Source organism: Esox lucius, chromosome 3 (genome assembly GCF_011004845.1).
Source record: "Esox lucius isolate fEsoLuc1 chromosome 3, fEsoLuc1.pri, whole genome shotgun sequence".
NCBI classification, from domain to species: domain Eukaryota; kingdom Metazoa; phylum Chordata; class Actinopteri; order Esociformes; family Esocidae; genus Esox; species Esox lucius.
This window is the reverse complement of record NC_047571.1, coordinates 23,223,150-23,235,323: the sequence shown is the minus strand read 5'-3', so window position 1 is coordinate 23,235,323 and position 12,174 is coordinate 23,223,150. Positions and strand designations below refer to the sequence as shown.

At 41.8% G+C, this 12,174-nt stretch overlaps 1 protein-coding gene across 2 annotated transcripts in view; it reads right to left on the bottom strand.

Annotated features, from left to right (window-relative positions):
- Positions 1-12,174, bottom strand: part of kirrel1b (kirre like nephrin family adhesion molecule 1b) — a 45,639-nt gene that overhangs the window by 25,956 nt on the left and 7,509 nt on the right. The gene's annotated exons all lie outside the window — the stretch shown is intronic.

Genomic DNA, 12,174 nt, shown 5'->3' with positions numbered 1-12,174 from the left:
AAATGTGAGGGGTGTACTCACTTTCGTGAGATACTGTATATATATATATATATATTTACCATATATTGCAATTGGGTATCGTTGAATGGAACCCAAAAACAAATCCTAATCAAAATTATATTTTCTTTCAGCAATGACCCTATTCCTTAACCCCTTAACCCTATTTGGAACTTGTACCCTAAAACTAACTAAATCTAACCTCTAAGCCAAAACATGACCTTTTCCCATGGCGACTGGAAAAAAGGTCACATTTCCCTTGTTTAAATATCCTTGCAGGGATTTTAGTACTCACAAGTATAGTCAAACCTGTACACACACACACAAACCCACCCTTCCCCACACACAAACACACACATACCTATACACACTAATGTGGACTCATTCCTTTCCCTGTAGAATGTGAAGGAACTAATGCTGTATTAACCTTAAAGCCTGAAGCCCAACCCCCCTCTCCCTTGCCAACTGACCCTTTCCTCATATTCATATCTCCTCCACCTTCAGGCTACTCCTTGTTCTAATTTCACCATTTAACCACTGCGTGTCAGGCTGTGTATTCAAACTCAATGTGTGTGTGATCCGGGTCTATGTGGGCATGTGGGGCCCAAAGTTCTCACAAAATTGGTAATGGTAAAAATTTCATTTCCGGGTAAGATTTTAAATTGTCCATGTTGGAATTGAAGTTATGTTTAAGTTTAGGCATTAAGGTTTAGCTCTAGGTTAAATTTAGGCAATGTTAGAGTTAGGGTTTGCGCCAGTGCTTAGGCAGTGCTTGAGTTATTCCATATTTAAACTTTCCACCGATCTCTTTGTCAGTTTGAATTGACTAGTTTCCTCACACTCACTTCAGACACTCACAGTGCAATCCCCCCACCCTGGACTATCTATTAATACTATCCCCCCACCCTGGACTATCTACTAATACAATCCCCCCACCCTGGACTATCTACTAATACAATCCCTCCACCCAGGACTATCTATTAATACTATCCCCCCACCCTGGACTATCTATTAATACAATCCCCCCACCCTGGACTATCTACTAATACTATCCCCCCACCCTGGACTATCTACTAATACAATCCCTCCACCCAGGACTATCTATTAATACTATCCCCCCACCCTGGACTATCTATTAATACAATCCCCCCACCCTGGACTATCTACTAATACTATCCCCCCACCCTGGACTATCTACTAATACAATCCCTCCACCCAGGACTATCTATTAATACTATCCCCCCACCCTGGACTATCTATTAATACAATCCGCCCACCCTGGACTATCTACTAATACTATCCCCCCACCCTGGACTATCTACTAATACAATCCCCCCACCCTGGACTATCTACTAATACAATCCCCCCACCCTAAACCACCCTGGACTATCTACTAATACAATCCCCCCACCCTGGACTATCTACTAATACAATCCCCCCACCCTAAACCACCCTGGACTATCTACTAATACAATCCCCCCACCCTGGACTATCTACTAATACAATCCCCCCACCCTAAACCACCCTGGACTATCTACTAATACAATCCCCCCACCCTGGACTATCTACTAATACTATCCCTCCACCCTAAACCACCCTGGACTATCCTGGACTATCTACTAATACTATCCCTCCACCCTAAACCACCCTGGACTATCCTGGACTATCCTGGACTATCTAGTATTAGTGTATTCCAGTTTTGTAAGGGTTAGTAAGGGAAGAGGAGGAGACAAGTCGTGCTGTTCAGTATATTCAGTCTTGTGAACGTTAGAGGCTGGATTCTTCACAGTGCCCCTTTAAGTCAGCTTATCTCAAGTCTGAAAGTGTCTCAGAGTAGGAATGCTGATCCATTATCAGGTCTTACTTACCCATGTAACCTTTAAGATACTAGATCAGCATTCCTGGCGTGAGATGTTTGGCACATACTGAGCTTGTGTGTTTAGCTAAGCAACTTTACAATGAAGGTCTGGATCAACCTATAAGGTAACCAGAGACTTCAAAGACCTCTGCTATGCCAGGCAGTAAACTGTTTATACAACTGCTTGTTGGATAGTCAGAAATATACAAAAGCAACCATGCATATATGTGCGTGCGCACACACACACACACACACACACACACAAACAGTAAATTACTCCTCCCCTCTCTTCGCCTCCAACTCACCCTCTAAGGCTCTCTCCTTCCCCCTTCCTCTCTGTCTCTAATTGACTTCTGGACTATTTCTATTTTTTTCAATTCATTTAATCTCTTACTTTCATTTTTATTTCTCCATTTATATTTCCCCCATCTTTAATAATTCATCCATCTCTCTTTCCTCAACCTCTCTCTCAGATTTCCTCCATCTGTTTTTCATCATGTTTTATTCAGCTCTTCATTTGGGCTTCTATGCAGCGTTAATTGCTTCTTAAGAGTGGTAAACAGCCCCCATCTCCCCCAACCTCCTGCATCCTCTGTGCAGTGCACTGTACATGTCCACTAGCATTAGCATCACTGAATGAGCAAGGAGTTGAAGTGTGTGTGATGAATGTGTGTGTGTTTGTATGCATGCCATGAGTGAATGTGGTGGTGGTGGTGATGGTGGGGGGGGGGGGGGGGTGTATACGCGTTTGTGTGCATGCTATGTGTGAGTGTTTGTGTGTCTGTGTCTGTGTGCGTGTGTGTGCGCACACATGCCATGAGTGCATTTGTGTGAATCGTCTTTTTTTTCCGCCATCATTATCTACATCAGCTACATGTTGCTTGGACTGACTGGATAAGGCAGCAGCCCTCCCAAAGGAACAGGATGAGATGTGAATCACTGTGTCTTAAAGGGCGCCCTGCTCCCCATGTAATGCCCTACTTAAGTAGTTATCCCAAGTCAACAGTGGTGGTCCCTAGTTAACACTGGTGATCCCTAGTTAAAAGTAGTGGTCCCTAGATAACAGTGGTGATCCCTAGTTAAAAGTAGTGGTCCCTAGATAACACTGGTGATCCCTAGTTAAAAGTAGTGGTCCCTAGATAACAGTGGTGATCCCTAGTTAAAAGTAGTGGTCCCTAGATAACAGTGGTGATCCCTAGTTAAAAGTAGTGGTCCCTAGATAACAGTGGTGATCCCTAGTTAAAAGTAGTGGTCCCTAGATAACAGTAGTCATCCCTTGTTAACACTAGTGGTCCCTAGATAACAGTGGTGATCCCTAGTTAAAAGTAGTGGTCCCTAGATAACAGTAGTCATCCCTTGTTAAAACTAGTGGTCCCTAGATAACAGTGGTGATCACTAGTTAAAAGTAGTGGTCCCTAGATAACAGTGGTCAAACCCCTTGATAACACTAGTGGTCCCTAGTTAACACAAGTGATCCCAGGTCAACTGTAAATAGTGCACTATTTCAGACTCAGACAATATCAAAATAGCAATCAAATTTAGTAGCAATGGGCTTCCAGCTGTCTGACACCGTTAGACTCAGTGCTTACACAGAACCCCCCCTCCTGTGCTCCTCTGTGGGGTCATGGAAGTGAGACAGAGGAGAGAAACCCACAGATCAAACTTCTATCTAGGCTTTTCACCCTTCTCTCCCCTAGTGGCTCCACTCCCCTGGCTGGCTCTCACTTTACCCCTCCCCCATACCCATGCTCCCCATCTCTCTCTGTCTCGCTCCCTCTAAACCCCTTTTCTCTCGCTTCCTTTCCCCTATATTACCTTTTCATAGCAACGGTTGTCAAAACCGATGAAAGGTACAAAATAGAGTTCTCATAAACATAACAGCTGGAGTAATATACTCAACTATATTTAAAGGAAAAAATCCATCAAATATTGACTGTGTTATCCCATACAAATTACATGAAGAGACAGAAAGTCAATGGAATCCAGACATTTTGGTGGGATGTCATTTATCAATGTTTTCATCTTTGAAATAATGCATGCCAGTGTTTTTTAACCACAACTGACAAAATATAACCTATATGTGTGTACAATTGGGCATAATGTCAGAACTGGAACTCTCTATCCTACCTGAACTTACTACTGTACTGCCTAACAGTAAAATTGGAAAGATTTAGATTATTTTAGGAAAACATTAATAAACAGCTTTCACTTCTCTGTCAGCATGTTGTTTCCACTACATTTAACTACAAAATATATATTACAGTATATCCAAAAATAATTTTGAGACATCCTTTAACAGATTGTAAAGTTCTCCTAAACTCTCACAAATTGTGAAGTTTAGGAGAAAAGGTGGTTAGCAAAGGTCATCATATAGATATTATTAGTTTTCATTTTAAAAGCGGTCTTACAGACTTGTTGCCGAACATACATTTTCACATACATGTAAACGGGTAAAAACGTCACCTTCCGAGATAATGTGTGAAACTTTCCAGACAGATACACCCCACTGCAATGGATGTCTAAAGACAATGTCTCCCGCTTTGTTTTTTGGACTGGAATGAGCGTTGGCGTATGAAGCCTGGTTGTGTAACTCCTTCCAACCCCATAAACAAAACCAGAAAAAAATATTTCCGTCATTAGGAAGCAACTAAAAACATCTCAAATTGGAACCACAACAATTTTCCTATCACCAGCCCCAACACTGGTTCTACGGAGAGCGACATGTTAGGCACCAGGAAAAAACATTAATTGTCAGTGAATTCAATATACCTTTGAGGACAGCGGTCTGCCCCAATCATACATTTGTAGTACCTTTAGACATATAGTCAGTGTTATTTGAATTAAATTGTTGTCACGCCAATTGTTGTTGATCATCAGCTATTGAAATAAATCCAAATGGTGGCAATGCGAGACGCATGTAGAGGTAAGCTTGAGTCTAGCAAATGTTCTAAATGTCTACGGTGGGTTTGTTACCATGATTGGATTAAAACAATCGTGGATCCTCTTCACAGGTGGACACAACCCGGTCGATGGGTTCACTTCAAATGTATCTCCCCCCCACACGTTCCCATCGCAGCCCCTCTCCCTGCGTGTTTATCTTTCGTGTTCTCCCTCCCACTCCATTCATTTTTCTCCTGACTCGTGTCTTTCTCTCCCCTCCCTCCCTCCCTCCCTCCCCAACAACTGTAATTAGGTACTAGCTGGGCGTCCACCTCAGCTCCGCCACCATCCTAGACACTGTGAAAAAGACACACATAGATGTACACACACACTACTGTGACATGCACACAAACACACGCCTGCCCTCATGCCGGGACAAACAATGTTGGCCTTTAATTTATCCTATATCACGCAATTGCACTAATTCCCCTAAGTGTAAAGTGCGTTACACTGAGGCATGGACAAAAATGTGTGTGTAAAATCAGGTTTTAGTTGTGAGCACAGCATCAGCCCAAGTGTTCCCAGATCCAGAATGTCATGTAAAGGCTGAAGGAAGGGCTTCAGGGGTCCATGTGACACTCAAAAGGAGCTGTGACACAGGAAATATGTTTCCATTCAGCAATTTGACACCAAAAAAAAGAAAGAAAGACTTCATCTGAATCCATTTTTTCATTTTGGGTTTGCTCTAAAATCATCAGGATGAAATATGTTAGTGGTTTTACTTTGTACTGTACTTGTACTGTAGCATTGCTCTGAGCCAGAGAGAGGAATGAAAGAGATTTCAGATCCCACTGGAATTACACTGGAGCTCCTCTGATGATTTCTTTCTTTTAGAGGGATTTTACCTCAAGATAGAGAACCAAAGTGGGTGGAGCAGAGAGACAGTGTGTTTGTGTATCTGTGTTTGTGCGTGTGTGTGCAGGAGTGAGGGCAGGCCTGTGTGTGTGGGTATTTATGTGTGTGCGGCCAAGCTTGCATGTGTGTGTATGTGTGTGTGTGTGTGTGCGTGCGTGTGTGTGTGCATGGGTGTGTGTGTGCGTGTGTGGTGTAACTCCACTAGTTGGATGAGAGCATGCTGTTTATTAGTGCAATAGGAGGCAGGAGGACAGCTGACCGTGGTCACAGGACTGTCAATCACACCTTCAGCTGTACAGCGCCGGGGTTGGACAATGCTTTCGGCGCCCAAATCCTAGAATGTTTCAATAAACACTTTTAGAAGCCATTAGAAGAACAGGGCGCCATTTGGACAAGTCAAATGGAGTGCCCAAGACAGGACACGGGGCACTGTTTGGGATGCAGCCACGTGACGACGCCCGATGAGGGGATGTGAAGACGGCAACGGAGAGATGAGTCACAAGTTCCAGTGGTAATTCGGGTTATTAACATAGTGTAACTCAACGGAGAGAAGTGTAGCGTTCTCATTGATCCCAGTGGATTTGACAGGGAGACAGAGTCTTGGGAGTCTAATTGGAAAACCTGTCTTCTCTCCTTTCTTCTTTCTGACTGAAGTCAGGGCGCTTATTCGGGTTCACGGGGGAAGTGGTTTGATACATATCAGCGGATCTGATTCCCGTGAGTGTGTTTGTGCTTCGGGGATTTTGGATCTCGGTTAAGGACAAACAAAACAGGTGTGTGGAGGTGTGTTCTTGCTGTGCCCAAGATATGTTTCTCAAACACAGTCCCAACTGCCTCCCTACCCCCACTGTAGTGCACGACTTGTTCCAAGGGCCCAGAGGGTCCCTCTGTAGTGCACGACTTGTTCCAAGGGCCCAGAGGGTGCCATTCGAGATGTTGTAACATCTTCAGACTCCTTTGCCCATCTAGTAAAGAGGGCAGACCGCTGTTTGAATTCCCAAAGGTCATAACAGTTTTGGGTGAACACGTCTTTTTAGTCTAAGAATGTCTTTCAAGCCGTACATCTCTAAATTAAGTGCATACTAGTCCAATCCCCCTCCGCTCATCCCTCTTTCTCCCATATTCACTAACACCTCTATTTTCCTTTATGTCTCTTCAGTGTTGTCTTTCCCCTGCTCGGTTTCTCTCCATTTCCTCTCCCCTGCCTCTCTCTGTGGCTTTCTTTGACCACTAATGGAATGCACGGCATTTCCTCCCCTCCTCCCCCTCTCTGTGCCCTCGGTCTCCCCTTCTCTCTGCCCCCAATCTCCACCTCTCTCCCTCTGCTCACTCTCACCATCTCTCTTTAGCCTCCCTCGTCTGAGTCCACAGCCTCACAGTAATGAAACATAAACTTTGACATTTGTCAAATTAGTACTCCCATCAACAGTTCTACACAATCTACCAGTTATTACAGCATACTGGCAGGTTTAGTCTGTTGGTTAATCAAACAACAATCTGCGTCTTCCTGCTGACCTTTCACCTATTCTCTCCACTCCTTTCTTGGCCTCTCCTTGTATCTTCTCTCTTTCTGTTTTCCATCTCTCTCTCCTCTCTCCCAACTCTCTTTCACCTCCCTTTCCCTCTCCCCTCCTCCTCTAGGTCCTGACATCTCTCTTTCTTATAACTCTGCTCATATCTCATTTCCCAGCATTGTTCCAGAGTAATTCCACACAATTTACATATTGCGTTTAAATCTCTCGTCCGAGGCTCAATGACCGTAGCTAACCATGTGATATGGGATAATGGAATGAAGAGGAGAGTGTTGATTGAATGCATTAAAAGTACCTACCAGTGGACCATTCCTAAACCAATTCTAATGTAATTCCATCCTAGACTGGACATTTCCCTTTAGGTTCCAACTCATGTGACTGATGCAGGTTGCTGATATATTGTATACTCGTGGATTGCGGTTGAATGTTTTTCCGCCAGAAGATAAAATAAGATCTCCAAAGAGATGGATCTCAGTTACTATGGTTGATATGTTTTTGGCACTTGTTGTTTGATAAATTAAGTAAAACTATATCTGATCCCAGAGGTTACACATGGAGATGGACATTAGACTCTCAGCCAGCTTATCTGTTATCATTTCAAAGAGCCAGCGATGTCAATGCATTATCTACAGTAAATGACATCCCCAAACCCACCATAAAATATTGATCAAGTAGATTACGATAATTTGCTGGTATAAAAGCGAATTATAAAAAATTATTAAAAAATAATTAAAATATTATAATGAATATAAATAAAAAATCTACATTTCACTCTGGATAATGACCAAGTGTAAACTATTGAAAAGATTTGTTTCCTTTTCAGATAAGTTTACAGAAATCCAGAACTAAATCATTGTTCACGGATACGTTCTGGTCATCTTCTGCTGGAATGGGGCTTTAACATTGTAACAACACATAAGAATGTAGTCTAAAGAAATAAGGCAGGCACACGTACCTGTTTTTCCATTCTTTTTTCACTCTCTCCATCCTTACACATCTAGCTGTCTTTCTGTCTATCCCTCTATTTATTGCTCATTCTGCCTCTTTAGCAAATCAGAAAATCACTATAGCAACAGATGTTTTATATACCTAAATCCTTTCATTTTTTTCATGTTCCAATTACATGCAATTGATACTATTTTAGAGAAGTACAAACTAATGATTCTTAAAAAACAGAAAAGCCAATTTGAGTAGAGATACAAGGACATGAAGTGAAAAGTTGAGCAGATAGAGGAGGAGAAAAGTGAGGATTAGAGGTGAAGAAGCTGCTAGCCAGACAACCAACCAGAGAGTCACACGAGACGAAAAAAAGACAGATGGAGGCAATGCTATGATAACTGACTCAGTTTCTGTAATTGACAAAAAAAACATTAGTTTAAAAGTTGAACAAATCAGGAAATGCAAGGGATGTCAGCTATGACATAGCACTTTGAAAAAAGATGTGTTGTTTGTTGAGCTAGACTGAGGTAAGTGTAACAGAATTGCAGTAACAGAATAACACAATGTGTCCTTGATCTGTGAAACACAGAAATGCATAATTGGGGATATGAATGCCATCTCATATTTCAAAGGTTTGTACACCAAAGTACAGGACAACAGAACGCTATAGTATAGCGTAGCCTAGCACAGCAAACTATTGTCAGCAACAGCAGAGTAAGTTAGACAACAGTAACATACAGGTAGAGTGTATTACAATAAGGTAGAGTAAAGTATGGTAAAGTAGGTACAGTACAGAAAAATAATGTAAAGTATGGGACAGTAAAGTGCAGTAATGTAATGAAAAGCATGGAATAGTAGAAAAAGGTACAATAAGGTAAGATACAGTAAGGTTCAGTACTATACAGTGTAACAGAATAGTACAGTACAGTATACTATACCTTACTCAAGTGTATTCTATGATATTGTACTGAATTTCAGTTTCTTAACTGCTCTGAACTCTTCTATACTATTGTACTACTATACTGCACTATAGTTTTCTGCACTTTACTGCCCTCTTTTCTGTATTGCAATGTACTGTACTATACTTGAGCAATGAGGCACAATTAGGGGGTGTATGTTGGGGCCAATACACCACAGCTAAGAGCTTTTCTTAGGCACAAACCAATGAGGAGTGCCTGGACAGTGCTAAGGCATGGTATATTGGCAATATGGCCCAAACCCCCACAATGCCTTAGTACATTTATAAACAGATTCACCTAGAACTGTAAGAAGTTATGTGATGTAATACAGTATGTGGGGTATACAGTCTCAAATGAGCATCTAGGATTCAAACCACCCTATGATAAAATGTTTTAATGTTCTGTCCTGTATTAAACTGTACTGTCTATAGGTTTAGATTTGTGGAGGATAGGTGTGTCAATGTGATTAAGGCCAGATTTAAGGTACTTTTGAACTAAAACTTCCTTCTGTATTTTCAGACACTAGCCTCTGGATGTGTTGATATAAGTTGGAATGGGAATTTAGTTTGATATAATTCAAATATCATCATTCTGGTGGATGTTTTATGATACCCCTTATCCATCTGTATATCCAGAAATCAAAGGCTTTTACTTATGCCTTATGAAAGCCTGCTTTCATGTCCAAAAAAGACTGACTCCTACCTTTTTTACTCTTACATTTTACATCCAATTAGATTTTTCCCTTTATGTTGGTCCTCACAGGGTATTTCAGATAGATATGCCCAGAGATAAACAGACAAACAGGCTGTGACAGGTAAAGACAGGCATCAAGATGGAGATGTAAACAGAAAACAAGGAGCCAGAGGAACGGTCAGATAAACAGGCAACAAAATGGACAGAGAGGTGGACAGACAAACAGAAAGCCGATGACAACCAAACAAAGGGACACTTGCTGTTCGGGTGAAAAGACAATGAGACAGGGCAGGACATGAAACAGGTAGCAGGCATGCGGGATTGAGAGATATCGCCATGGTAACACTGAAATGAATGTGAGAGAAGAGGTAAGAGGGGAAAAAAAGAGCCATGCATGCATGCAGTCCCCATGGTAACTGTATAGGAGGGAACAACCAAGAATGAGAGACTAAAAAACACAGTGGGCACATTATGAAATCTCATTATCCATCCCCTTTCTCTCGCTAGCTTTTGATTAACAACACTAGACCTTAACTCCGCCTCCGTTCAGTTTTGGATTGGAACAGCAGTACAGAAGAGAACTTCCAGAATGTTTTCACCCTGTCCGTCAAGACCAATATATGGGGGATCACAGTGATTCAGTTTGTTAACTAGGGACCACTACACTGAACCCCCTCACCCAACCAACCCCCTTCAGAAAGGCACCGTTATCTCACTGTCAGTATGACTGAGCGTGGGATTCCAGTATGGGAGTGTCTTTATGGGTGTGTGTGTGTGTTATCCACATCTACATGCACATGTGGGGACCTGAAGCGACCCATGTCCCAATCTTTCACTCATTGTGAGTTGCTGAGAAGGCCTTAACCACAAACCAGATATTTATTAAATCTGAGGAAATTCGGGTAATAAAAAATAAAAAATGCCATTCTCTTAGTTATACTTACTGTGAGGTTCTGGCTGTAATCCTCTTGGCAGAGGATGTTGTTACCGTGGCAAAGCCATAGAAGAGTTTTTCTAATGCACGCAATACTTTCCCCTTCTAGTACTGACTTTGCTGTCCGCTACTTCATTGAACAAAATGTACTTACAATTACTGAGTTGTGTGATTGTCCCACCTAGCTATCTTCTAACACACTAACTGGAAGTCGCTCTGTCTAAGAACATCTGCCAAATTACCAAAATGTACATGTAGAATTGCACCAACAAATTAATTACGTTTGTCAAATCGAAAAGTTGGGAAGATGGGGAATGAGGAGGATGCGGCTTTCACCAGATTTCACACGAAGGGTCCTTATCATTCCAGAACAGAAATCCTCCATTTGCCAACAGGCCAGTTACTGTAGCTAAGCTTTACAGTCTGGAGTAGGCTCTAAAATCAGAAGAATTTAGATGGATGACAACCAAGTAAATATTTCCTTGCCAGTCATGCTGTTTCAATGGAATGGTATTCTGTTAGTGATACTAACCGCAGTTTAACTATTAAATGGCTGTTGATTATGTGGATTCTATCGGGTCGTTGGATAATATATATTCTATTTTCTATTTGATATACAAACTATATATTCTATGTAGATATTATATTCTTTATGTTCCGTGGGCATTTCATGTCATTGCTCCCAAAATGATTGTGAAGGTAGAGAGGCTGTGTTGACTGCTTCTGGACAGCCCCAAGACACACACAGGGACATGCATCCCAAATGACAAGCTAGTTGTCATATATTGGTCCTTGTAAAAAGCAGCACACTATGAAGGGATAAGAGTTGCCATTTGGGACGTGGAGAGAAAGATGAAATGAGTGAAGAGTCTTGACCTGTCTAAATGTGCTGAGCTCAGGGAGGTGGGGTGGTAGACAAGACATCCCAAATGGTACACACTTCCCTACGCCTATACAGTGAACGCTCTCCATTCAACATAGAGCACTACAAAGGGAACAGGGAGACATTTGGGACAAAGCCAGATAATCATCAAGGAGTCGACAAAGAATTGCCTGGAGATCTACAAGACGAGAGTCGACAGCCAGGACTCAATAACATCATTGTCACTGACAGCACAGCACAACACAATTGGAGCACAATACGAGCTCCAGATAAATAAGCACTGCCATTTGTCAGCTCGTATAGATGAAGGCATAAGAGACCTGGTCAATACGAATACTGGAATATGAAATTAACATCTAGACTAAATATCTGGACTACAAATCAGGAATAAATATGTTTAGTATTCATCATTAAATGGTTACTCAAAGGGGACACAGAGAAAAGGATTTCAAAGAAAGGGGTGACTAACCATAACCCATTGACAATGCCTTTGAGAGCTGTATTAATGAGTATCCCCCATGTAAAAAAGCATACAATTAATTTACATAATGGATGAAATAACTGCAAAGTATCAGTGAGTGATC